The sequence below is a fragment of the Pteropus vampyrus genome, unplaced genomic scaffold (assembly GCF_000151845.1).
Source record: "Pteropus vampyrus isolate Shadow unplaced genomic scaffold, Pvam_2.0 Scaffold20, whole genome shotgun sequence".
NCBI classification, from domain to species: domain Eukaryota; kingdom Metazoa; phylum Chordata; class Mammalia; order Chiroptera; family Pteropodidae; genus Pteropus; species Pteropus vampyrus.
Window position 1 is genome coordinate 2,411,766 of NW_011888801.1, and position 11,930 is coordinate 2,423,695.

The window sequence follows — 11,930 nt, forward strand, 5'->3', positions numbered from 1 at the left end:
CTAATTACAGTCAAGTTTATTAGTGATCAATGTGATTTAGTGCTCTACCTGAGGATGGGTCTCTGTGATGGAGCAGAGTGATCTTGTCACATTGTGCGGACCTGGCAGGGCTTTCTGATATGGTTCCCCAACATGGGCCCCAGGGGAGCCAGTAGCTGGGCAGCTCCCTGCTTTTGAAGTAGAGTGTCCTTGTTGCTATTGATTGGGTTGTTCACTCAAGTGTGAAAAAATAGGTCTAACCAAAAATGGTAGTTATATGATAATCTGGGAGATAAGTGTCATGTGAAGCATTACTTGTATTTGGATTGTGATGAGAGGGAAAAGGGGTAGGCCAGTAGTTTGAAGGAGAGATTTGGCGTAACAGGCTATCCAATGTAGTTATTGTCTGTTAGGGAACCCTGCAGATATCTTTTGTTAATGGAAATCTGAAGTTAAGCACCTCCCTGGTAAACTTTGAAATAGATTTTTAAATGCTCTCATAAATATTAATTGCTTCTAGAATTCACAAGGATTGAATTGGACTTGGATCTTGCTAAAGGAGCACATTACCTGACATTAGTCAAGCAACAGCTCATATTTTTGAAATTTACCCTTTGAGGAGTGAGTGCACAAAGGTGAAAGAAAACGTGTATGCCCAAGGCCTGCTAATAGATCTGCTTCCAGAAACATGAAGCGACCTGACCTGTGAGGATCACTTAGGGCTCCCCCAGCCGAGAACTATACCCAGTGCCTGCATCTCCTGCTTATCCAGTTCTCTTAGGCAAGTACTGTAGACCTGTCTTCAAGCCAGGCAAGAGTGTGTTTATTTAGCAAGTCTGTAGCATTTTCTTCATATAATGGATCACTGTACTTCCTCAAAGTATAATTAGTTAATTCAGAAACTACAAGTCCTGTGACAGAAAACAGATGTTGTTCTCACAAAAAATGAGAAATAAAATTCAATCAGATTTATTATTTAAATGATTTTTTTTTTAATTGTAGAATTGTTGTGTGGGTAGCTTTCAACATAATTTTCTTAGTATTAGGTGCTTAGAACTAATTTGGATTTAGTTAATTCCATATTTATCACATTTAGTTCTTATTTGCTGCAAATGTTAAAGTAATTTATTTCTTCTGGAAAATTTTAGGATCTTATGAGTAATGGACTTCAGCCAAAAACTGGCAACTTTTTCAAGCAGCTGGATCAAGAAATTAGGAATTTCTTTAATAATGAACCATCTTTTTAAATTCAGCAATTTAAAAGGCCTGCATAGTTAGATTATAATTCCTGTGTATACTTAGTGCAAATTAATTTTTTTCTGTTGACACATTCTACTTTGTTTTCAAAGTCTACTTTATACAATTTCCTTAAAAGCAAAGAAAACCTCTTTAAAAATATAACTTTTCACATAGGGAATGTGGTCATTCATACAGTAGTAACTATGTATAGTGCCAAGTGGGTACTAGACTAGTGAGGATGATCACTTCATAAATTATATAACTATCTAACCACTATTCTGTATACTAATATGAAATAATATTGAATGTCAACTGTAATTGAAAAATCAAAAAAGTAGAAGGGAGGTGAAGGGTAATAAGAGTTCAGACTTCCAGGTATAAAACAAATAAGTTATGGGGCTGTGGTATACAGCATAGGGAATATAGTCAATAATATTGTGATGGTGTTGTGCAGTGTCAGGTGGTCGCTGAACTTATCATGGTGATCACTTCTTTAGGTTTAATAAATGTTGAATAACTATGGTATATACCTGAAACTAATATTGTATGTTAGCTATATTTTAATAAAAATCTTTAAAAAATATAGCTTTTCATTTAAACATGTTCTTTGGCAAAAGTAGTGATAATCATGATAAAATATTATTACATGTAGTCTAAGAGAATCATTTGTTTAAATCATCCAAGTGAGTCTTTATGTGTTTTTGAGAATCATGCTACAGGCTGATAAAGGCATATTCTACCCATCTCATTCTTTTTTTTTAATGCCTACAGCACCTGGTATTCCTAGGAGGTCTCCTATTCAAGTACTAACCAAGCCTGACCCTGCTTAGCATTTAAGATCAGACAAGATTGGGCATGTTCAGGGTGGCATGGCCGTAGGCAACCCTATCCCATTCTGAATTTTCCTCACTTCCTTGAATATGCCATGCTCCATATGCTTTCAGATCTTCCTTCACATGAGGTGTCTCACCAAACATGGACCCCGTTTTACACCTGCACACTTAGTGAGTCAGTCTCACTAACTCTCCCTCATCCTTTTGATCTCAGTGTAAATGGAACTGGACTCTGGGAGGCCTTCCCTGACTAAATTTTGAGCTTCTGTTGCCTCCTGTTTTTCACTAACATAACATCACGGTTATTAGTATTGTCTCATGTAAACTCAACCCCAGTAAGTCACTATATCTTTCTGTATCACCAGCATTACCACAGCGCCTGACACATAAGTTGTGGTGAATATCTGTAGAATGAGTGTTTCCTTCTTCATCAGCCTTTCAGATAAGGAATTACCTAGTTACCTTTGTCTTAAATTAAAACAGTTAACAAAAGGTTACATGTACTGAGGGATGAATTAAAATCCACTGCTCCAATATTGCTGCCCATTGCCACTGTTATTCAGGTTCCAAAGATGATTTAAAATTTTTTTTATATTGCTTATGATAGTGGTACTTAAAATCTATAATTTTTATACAGGTGTTGTCATTGTAGTGACCCCATGAAACATCGTAATGCCCTGATGGTAACTTGTTTTGTAGATCACTTTTGCACTTTACTTATATCTATCGTTCTAAATTTTTTATTGAATTGTTGCTGTCTTTGATAATTTGATATTTTTTTCCCAAGTTAACTGATCTCTCACATTTGTATTTTTACAGTCTTAACAATTTTATCAGGAACATATTTTTCTATTCTATTCTATAACATGTCATGGTGCTTTATATAGAGCTTGGTTTCACGTGCAGCGTTGTGTCAGAATGAAATATCTGCCCAGTAGTACTGGATTTCATGTATTATGATTTACGTGTTCATGTGTATATCACTGAGTTTCATATTATCCAGAGAGTGCTTACAATGGTGGCTCAGAGTTGAGTTTCTTTATTGACTGCTCTGGCCATAGACATATTTGCAGTTATGTTAAATTTGCTTTGTACTTCTTACATAATTTATTTGCTTGGCTTTATTTTTAATTTTATTTGATATGTGCATACATAAATTCATTCTTAGTAAAATTAAGTTTGTATAGATATGGCAAGGAATCCTTTGCCCCATTATTTATTTGCATTGTATATCTGAGCATTTTATATGAAACTGAACATTTCTTTGTGACATTTCTACAATTTGATAAAATAATTCAATCTAAATAGTTTTTAAAAACTGATTTTGAAAATAATACAGAAAAGTTACAAAAATAGTACCATTTATATATGCCCTTTACCTAGTTATCTCTAACATTAATCACTTACGTAACCATAGCACAATAATTAGAAACCAGAAATCCATTTGTCCGATACTATTTACTAAACTACAGTCCTTACTTGAATTTCACCAGTTTTTCACCCAAGCATTTTTTTTTGGTCCCAGGATCCCACATTACCTTTAGTTGTTGTTTCTTCTTTGTCTCCCCTAATCTGTTATTGGTCCTCATTCTTTCTTTGTCTTTTATCACCTTAGCAAACAGGTTTGGGTATTTACTATTTTCTAGTCACTAAGATTGGTGCTTGGGGGTAGGGAGATGAAAGAAGACATGGCCCTTACCTTCTAGCTCTAATGAAGTAGACAGCACATATACAAGGAATGTCCCTACAATGTAGTAGCTTCTATAAAAGTCCTTTGCACTATTTGAATAGAGAGGAGACGGTTACTAACTCACTGGGTAACAGTGTTGAGGCAGCCTTTTCAGAACTTTTCAGAAGAAATGACATTTGATCTAAGTCTTAAAGAATGACAACTTTTTTTTTTTGAAAATGGGTGGAAGAGAAGTACATTGGACAGAGGCAACAATATTTTGCATGAAGACATAAAAGACTTCAGTAAATTTGTAGAGTAACAAGTCACTTAATAGGGATGATGCATAGTGGTGGAGAGCACAGTGAGAGATGAAACTGGAAATGTACTTAGGAACCACCTGTTTTCATTGATTTTTAATAAATTCATCCTCATACTTATGCGGAAGTTTGGGCTCTCCCCGGCCCATTCAAGTTAATCATACTTGTGAACATGTAATGAGTATTTCTAATTTTAAAATGCACAACATTAAAATTTCATTATCTTTTTTGGAGAAACAAAGGGACCAAATAATTATATTCAACTATTATAGTAGAATCTAATACCTTTTTAATTCTGTTAGTAAGAATATGAATTCATTTTATAACATTTATTGAGCATCTATTATATAACAAACTGTTTTGGATAAGGGACATACCAGCAAAGAAAACAGAAAAATTCCTGCTCTCTTGTGCAAATGCATTCTATTGGTTTTAGTTGTACTATATTTGCGCTAATATTCCAAATAAGTTCAGCAAGCATTGTATCTAGGTGCTCGGAGGATACAAAATGAATAAATATATGATTGTGTCTTGAAGGAGAAAATGAATATCATTGAGTACAGATTTTCTGACACAAATAATTATATATTTTTCATATTCATGCTTGAAGATTATTTTCTAGGTATAGACTTCTGGGTGGTCATTTTAACACACTGAAGATATTTCATTATCTTCTGACTTCATTTGTCAGTCTAAGGCAGCTACTTGTGACTGCTTTTTAAATTATTTTCTTTGGTTTTTATTTTTCAAGTTTTGCTATGATGTCTAAAAATTGATATCTTTTATTTATTCTGCCATGGATCTGAGGATTGGTATCTTCATTAGTTCAGGAAAATCCTGAACTCTTATTTCTTCACCTTTTGTTTCCACTTTATTCTCTTTTTTCTTTCTTTTTGGGTTTCAAAAAAAAAAAACATGTCAGAATGTCTCACTGTATGCCCTATGCCTCTTACCCTCTCTTCTGTGTTTTTCATCATTTTCTCTCTCTGAGTTGTACTTAGAATTTCTTCTCATTTGCAATTTACTAATTCTCTTCAACTATATCTAATCTGCCATTAAACTCATTCATTGAGTTCCTAATTTCAGTTATTGAATTTTTATTAGGGTATTTTTCAAATTTGTCACATTTTATAGTTGACCATTTCTTGCCATATCTTTAAGTTTGGTTTTTATCTCTTTGAATATGGTAAACATAATTTTTAAAAATTTTTGCCTGTATTTTCCATATCTGAAATTTCTGTGAGTCTGATTCTGTTGTTTCTTATTTCTGCTAGTTCTGTGTTAAATATTGTTTTTGAAAAACTGTTTATAGAAATAATCTGAGGTCTAGAATTTTCATGTGCTTCTGCTTTCTGCATAGTTGAGCGGTTTAAGGACTCCTCAAGCCAGCTTCACGATGCAGGTATTGTGAGTTGGGCTACAAATCCATGTGTAGGCTGGTTACTTCCTCCCTTATATGAGGCCCAGCTTACAGTAGGGGTTGGCCTACCAGAGACCCCAACTTATTAGGCCCTAGAGGCTACCAGGATTTCATCTCTGCTTCTCCTGGAGGATCAGTAAATGACCTCGGGACAGATGTGACTCTGCATGTTGGGCCTATCTTTTTGGCCTCCTGTCCTACCAGTCTTGGACAGATAATTCATTTCTGTCTCAATAGCTCTTTGGTGCTTGTTTGAAGACACATTATCCAACGTTTTACATTGTCTCAGCAGGAGGATTGCTATGAATTGCTTATTTTGTCATCACTGGAAGAGTGCCTCCAGCATTTACTGTCTAAACTAGATAGTTCAGTATTTTAGTTGGATTATTATTTTTTTAACGTTTGTTAATCTTAGGTTTTCAACCAGATCATATGTAAGCTTTGTGGATAGGCCTTGATATTTCTTATCCATCTCACATAGCATTTAATATAATGGTAGTGGATAGTTGGTTCTCTACAAGTATCTCTTGGTGGATTGACTGGTTAAATCAACCTATGGCGATTTCTCCTCTTTGTTCATAAGGCTGCTTTTGTCTCTCAAAGAGAGATTTGTTATACTTTAAAAGTTGCCGTGGCCATTTTTCTCTTCTCTGTTGCTGTCTAACACAAGATGAGATAACTTCAATTAAACTGACCACTAAAAATCTGGCATAAAATGGTACCCAGGGAGCTTTTCTTAATATTAATGTATGTGTATTCTAAAAGGAATGATTATTTGGATATTTTGGAAATCCAAAATTTTGGTAATAAAGATATTCATATGATGATTTATTCTGAGCTTAATTTGCTGTGCGTTTAGTTTTTCTTTTCTTGTGCCTTAAGATTAAATGGTTTTCTAATGTAGATACTGTAACCTATTTTTAGACTATATTTTTTAAAGGTTTTTTGAAAGCAGATTTTTAAAAGAATTTCCAAGTGCAAACTGCCCCTTGTTCTTTTTTGTGCATCTAGGAAGTATATTCTAACCAGCGAATAAAAAGAGTATCACTTAGGATGTTGTATTTTTGCTTTTCTTCTTTTATCTTTTGTTAATGCACTGAATACCTGGTATTTTTAAAACGTACTTGTCCGTTATATTCTCACTTCCCTTCCAAATTCATTCTTGCGCTGCTGTGAAAGAGTGAGGGTCCCCAAAAGCAGGACTGTAAGACCCTTATAATTCCTCCTCACCACTGGTTCTTCTGTATTTTTGGCAATTCTCTAGTGGCTGGTTGAACTATCGGTTGTCAGACTGACCTGATTTGTTTCACTTGTAAACAAAATGGCTTAAGCCACTGTTGATTTTTGTGGCAGCTCAGTTGCTTAGAGCAAGGTGCTAATGAGACACAGGTCATAGGTCCAGGCTCTGAGTGGGTTAGTAAGCTTTGCTCTGGCCCATGGCCACAGACTCTGCCTCCCCCTTGCCAGCTGTCATGCACATGTATGCCATGGCTCATTATGGGGACAGCGCAGGGGGTATAGATAAGACAAGGCAAATCTATCATCTCTGCCAGAAAAGACAGTTCTTACTGATGGGTCAGTAACCTTTTTGTTGGAAGAACAGCGCATTAGTATTAGCTTCCATAGATATGTCCATCTGAGTCTTTTTCTTAAAATAACTCTTGTGATTGTATGGGTTGTCTGCAGCAAGTTTAGAATACTGCTCGCATTTTAAAACATGTTTGAATGTAAGGATGGCTTTTTAGTTTGTAAAAGATCATTGTTCTCAGTTAGAGAGTCTTAATATTATTTTCTAAAATAGAAAAGTAAGTTTTAGAATTCAGATTTGATAAAGCACTAAAAAACTGCAAAAGTTATTGTAAAGAAATCTTATCAAGTTTAGAAAATGGCTTCCAGGTTCCTTCACCCCGACCAACTCCCTCCTAAAAGAAAAGAAAGAGGGGAGGGAGGGAGGGAGGAAGAAAGGGTAAATAGACCGAAAGACAGAATAGTGCTCAAAAAAAAAACTTTTCTAGAAAAGCATACGTTTCCTTTTTACCAGAACATTTTAGTAGACATTGTCTTGCAAAAGGACCCAAAGGTAATTATTAAACAGATTTTTTTTTTCCTTTAATAGCTTAGTTTTGGTGGCCTAAATTAATCTGACCAGGAATTTAGGCATTTCTTCATCATATATTTTAAGTCTATAGATGATCTGATTCTGTTGTGACTTAAATTCTTAACATGGCATAAAGCAAAGTGGGGAGGGGGGTGGTTTGTGGGGGTGTGTGTGGGGGGATGTGTGTGTGTGTGTTACTTCCTAAAGGTATTGTAGGCTCCGCGGTAAACTTTTTGGCTTAAATCAGTGAATCCTAGAGTATGATCTTGTACCAGTGGTGGTGGACTATGGACAAGCACTTTATTTCTGTAATCACCTTTTAATACCTATTTGGGAGAAAAAAAACTGCTTCAGACCTTCCATTTCTTGGATATTATTGCTTAAAAGGAATTTCTTTTTACATACATTTTAAAAAGAATAAAAGCGAGCCAAGTTTAAAAATTATTTAAAAAATAATAGCACAGATGAAGCAGAATTACTGAGGATGGTCTGGAAATGATTGAGGATTGTGAAACACTGTCTTAATTGTACACTGTGGCAGGAGAAACTTCACACTCTCAGAAGCAGACTGTTGGGATGATTCAAGTCCCTAATGTTTAGCTAGAAGTTAAGTGAGTTGGTTTCTTAAGTTCTTGTCTATTTATGGATATGGGCTCAGGTAGGATATGAGTTAAGTTTAAAATCTTTGAGAAATAAACTCAAGACAATTTTATTGATGAGTAATGGGCAAATAATACTATATTTAGAACTAGTATGGAGGAGAGGGAGAAGTCTGACATTTATTCATTTACTTATTCATTGATTCAACCAATATTTCCTGAGCACCTGCCGTATGTCAAGCATTTTTGTACGAGTTGGGGATATAAGAAAGAACAAAACAGACAGATCTCTGCTATCATGAAATTAATTTACATTTTAATAGGAAGAGACAGGTAATAAACAATTAAATATATAGCACGTTAGCTGGTAATAAATGCTACGGAGTAAAATAAAGAAGTTAGGGAGTGATAGGGTTGGAGAAGCAAAGGCCTTCTTAAGAAAGCGACATTTGATTCTGAAGGAAGTGACGATTTCTCCTCTTTGTTCATAAGGCTGCTTTTGTCTCTCAAAGAGAGATTTGTTATACTTTAAAAGTTGCCATGGCCATTTTTCTCTTCTCTGTTGCTGTCTAACACAAGATGAGATAACTTCAATTAAACTGACCACTAAAAATCTGGCATAAAATGGTACCCAGGGAGCTTTTCTTAATATTAATGTATGTGTATTCTAAAAGGAATGATTATTTGGATATTTTGGAAATCCAAAATTTTGGTAATAAAGATATTCATATGATGATTTGTTCTGAGCTTAATTTGCTGTGCGTTTAGTTTTTCTTTTCTTGTGCCTTAAGATTAAATGGTTTTCTAATGTAGATACTGTAACCTATTTTTAGACTATATTTTTTAAAGGTTTTTTGAAAGCAGATTTTTAAAAGACTTTCCAAGTGCAAACTGCCCCTTGTTCTTTTTTGTGCATCTAGGAAGTATATTCTAACCAGCGAATAAAAAGAGTATCACTTAGGATGTTGTAGATTTGCTTTTCTTCTTTTATCTTTTGTTAATGCACTGAATACCTGGTATTTTTAAAATGTACTTGTCCGTTATATTCTCACTTCCCTTCCAAATTCATTCTTGCACTGCTGTGAAAGAGTGAGGGTCCCCAAAAGCAGGACTGTAAGACCCTTATAATTCCTCCTCACCACTGGTTCTTCTGTATTTTTGGCAATTCTCTAGTGGCTGGTTGAACTATCGGTTGTCAGACTGACCTGATTTGTTTCACTTGTAAACAAAATGGCTTAAGCCACTGTTGATTTTTGTGGCAGCTCAGTTGCTTAGAGCAAGGTGCTAATGAGACACAGGTCATAGGTCCAGGCTCTGAGTGGGTTAGTAAGCTTTGCTCTGGCCCATGGCCACAGACTCTGCCTCCCCCTTGCCAGCTGTCATGCACATGTATGCCATGGCTCATTATGGGGACAGCGCAGGGGGTATAGATAAGACAAGGCAAATCTATCATCTCTGCCAGAAAAGACAGTTCTTACTGATGGGTCAGTAACCTTTTTGTTGGAAGAACAGCGCATTAGTATTAGCTTCCATAGATATGTCCATCTGAGTCTTTTTCTTAAAATAACTCTTGTGATTGTATGGGTTGTCTGCAGCAAGTTTAGAATACTGCTCGCATTTTAAAACATGTTTGAATGTAAGGATGGCTTTTTAGTTTGTAAAAGATCATTGTTCTCAGTTAGAGAGTCTTAATATTATTTTCTAAAATAGAAAAGTAAGTTTTAGAATTCAGATTTGATAAAGCACTAAAAAACTGCAAAAGTTATTGTAAAGAAATCTTATCAAGTTTAGAAAATGGCTTCCAGGTTCCTTCACCCCGACCAACTCCCTCCTAAAAGAAAAGAAAGAGGGGAGGGAGGGAGGGAGGAAGAAAGGGTAAATAGACCGAAAGACAGAATAGTGCTCAAAAAAAAAACTTTTCTAGAAAAGCATACGTTTCCTTTTTACCAGAACATTTTAGTAGACATTGTCTTGCAAAAGGACCCAAAGGTAATTATTAAACAGATTTTTTTTTTCCTTTAATAGCTTAGTTTTGGTGGCCTAAATTAATCTGACCAGGAATTTAGGCATTTCTTCATCATATATTTTAAGTCTATAGATGATCTGATTCTGTTGTGACTTAAATTCTTAACATGGCATAAAGCAAAGTGGGGAGGGGGGTGGTTTGTGGGGGTGTGTGTGTGGGTGTGTGTGTGTGTGTGTGTGTTTGTGTGTTACTTCCTAAAGGTATTGTAGGCTCCGTGGTAAACTTTTTGGCTTAAATCAGTGAATCCTAGAGTATGATCTTGTACCAGTGGTGGTGGACTATGGACAAACACTTTATTTCTGTAATCACCTTTTAATACCTATTTGGGAGAAAAAAAACTGCTTCAGACCTTCCATTTCTTGGATATTATTGCTTAAAAGGAATTTCTTTTTACATACATTTTAAAAAGAATAAAAGTGAGCCAAGTTTAAAAATTATTTAAAAAATAATAGCACAGATGAAGCAGAATTACTGAGGATGGTCTGGAAATGATTGAGGATTGTGAAACACTGTCTTAATTGTACACTGTGGCAGGAGAAACTTCACACTCTCAGAAGCAGACTGTTGGGATGATTCAAGTCCCTAATGTTTAGCTAGAAGTTAAGTGAGTTGGTTTCTTAAGTTCTTGTCTATTTATGGATATGGGCTCAGGTAGGATATGAGTTAAGTTTAAAATCTTTGAGAAATAAACTCAAGACAATTTTATTGATGAGTAATGGGCAAATAATACTATATTTAGAATTAGTATGGAGGAGAGGGAGAAGTCTGACATTTATTCATTTACTTATTCATTGATTCAACCAATATTTCCTGAGCACCTGCCGTATGTCAAGCATTTTTGTACGAGTTGGGGATATAAGAAAGAACAAAACAGACAGATCTCTGCTATCATGAAATTAATTTACATTTTAATAGGAAGAGACAGGTAATAAACAATTAAATATATAGCACGTTAGCTGGTAATAAATGCTACGGAGTAAAATAAAGAAGTTAGGGAGTGATAGGGTTGGAGAAGCAAGATTGCTATTTTAAATAGTTCGATTAGGAAAGGCCTTCTTAAGAAAGCGACATTTGATTCTGAAGGAAGTGAGGGTGCATACCATGCATGGGGAAGGAGTGTTCCAGATAGAGAAAATAGTTAAGTACACACCTGATGGATGAGAGTGTGTTCTGACGTGTTTGAGAAACACAAAGGAGGACAGTGTGGCTGGAGTGGAGTGAGAGGTGAGGGCAGAGAGGGGAAGGAAAACTCCAACTTCATGCCAGCCCTCAGGAGCCAGTTTAAGGCCTCTGGCTTTGCTGGGAGTAAAAGAGAAGTCTTTTCAAGGTTTTGAGCAGATGAGGGACCTGAGCTGACTTGACTGACTTATGTTTTAACAAGGTGTTCTGGCTGCCCTGTTGAAAATCAACTGTGGGATAGCACCAAGGAGGCCAACAAGGAGGGTATTGCTATAAATCAAGCAAGAGATATGATGACTTACACTAGAGTTGATGGCAGAAAGAGTGGTGACAAGTGGACAGATTCTGGATATATCTTGAAGTGTAGCCAGTAGTATTTATAAATAGACTTTGATGTACAGTGTTAGAAGAGAAGACTTCAAGGTAATTAATTGGCCTAAGTAACTGGTAGAATGAAGTTGTGTACTGAGATGAACAGAGATAGTAGCAGGAGAGCAAAGGGGAAAGATGGCACATGGCAGAAGGTGAACTATACCTTTAAATTTTTAAAACTTATTTTTATTTCAAA

At 35.5% G+C, this 11,930-nt stretch overlaps 1 protein-coding gene and 1 pseudogene across 6 annotated transcripts in view; one reads left to right on the plus strand and one right to left on the minus strand.

The window, feature by feature from the left end:
* The window catches only part of KAT6B (lysine acetyltransferase 6B), a 171,389-nt gene that overhangs the window by 69,971 nt on the left and 89,488 nt on the right, over positions 1–11,930 (plus strand). The window lies entirely within an intron of this gene.
* On the minus strand, positions 1,981–2,099 carry LOC111736557 (annotated as a pseudogene).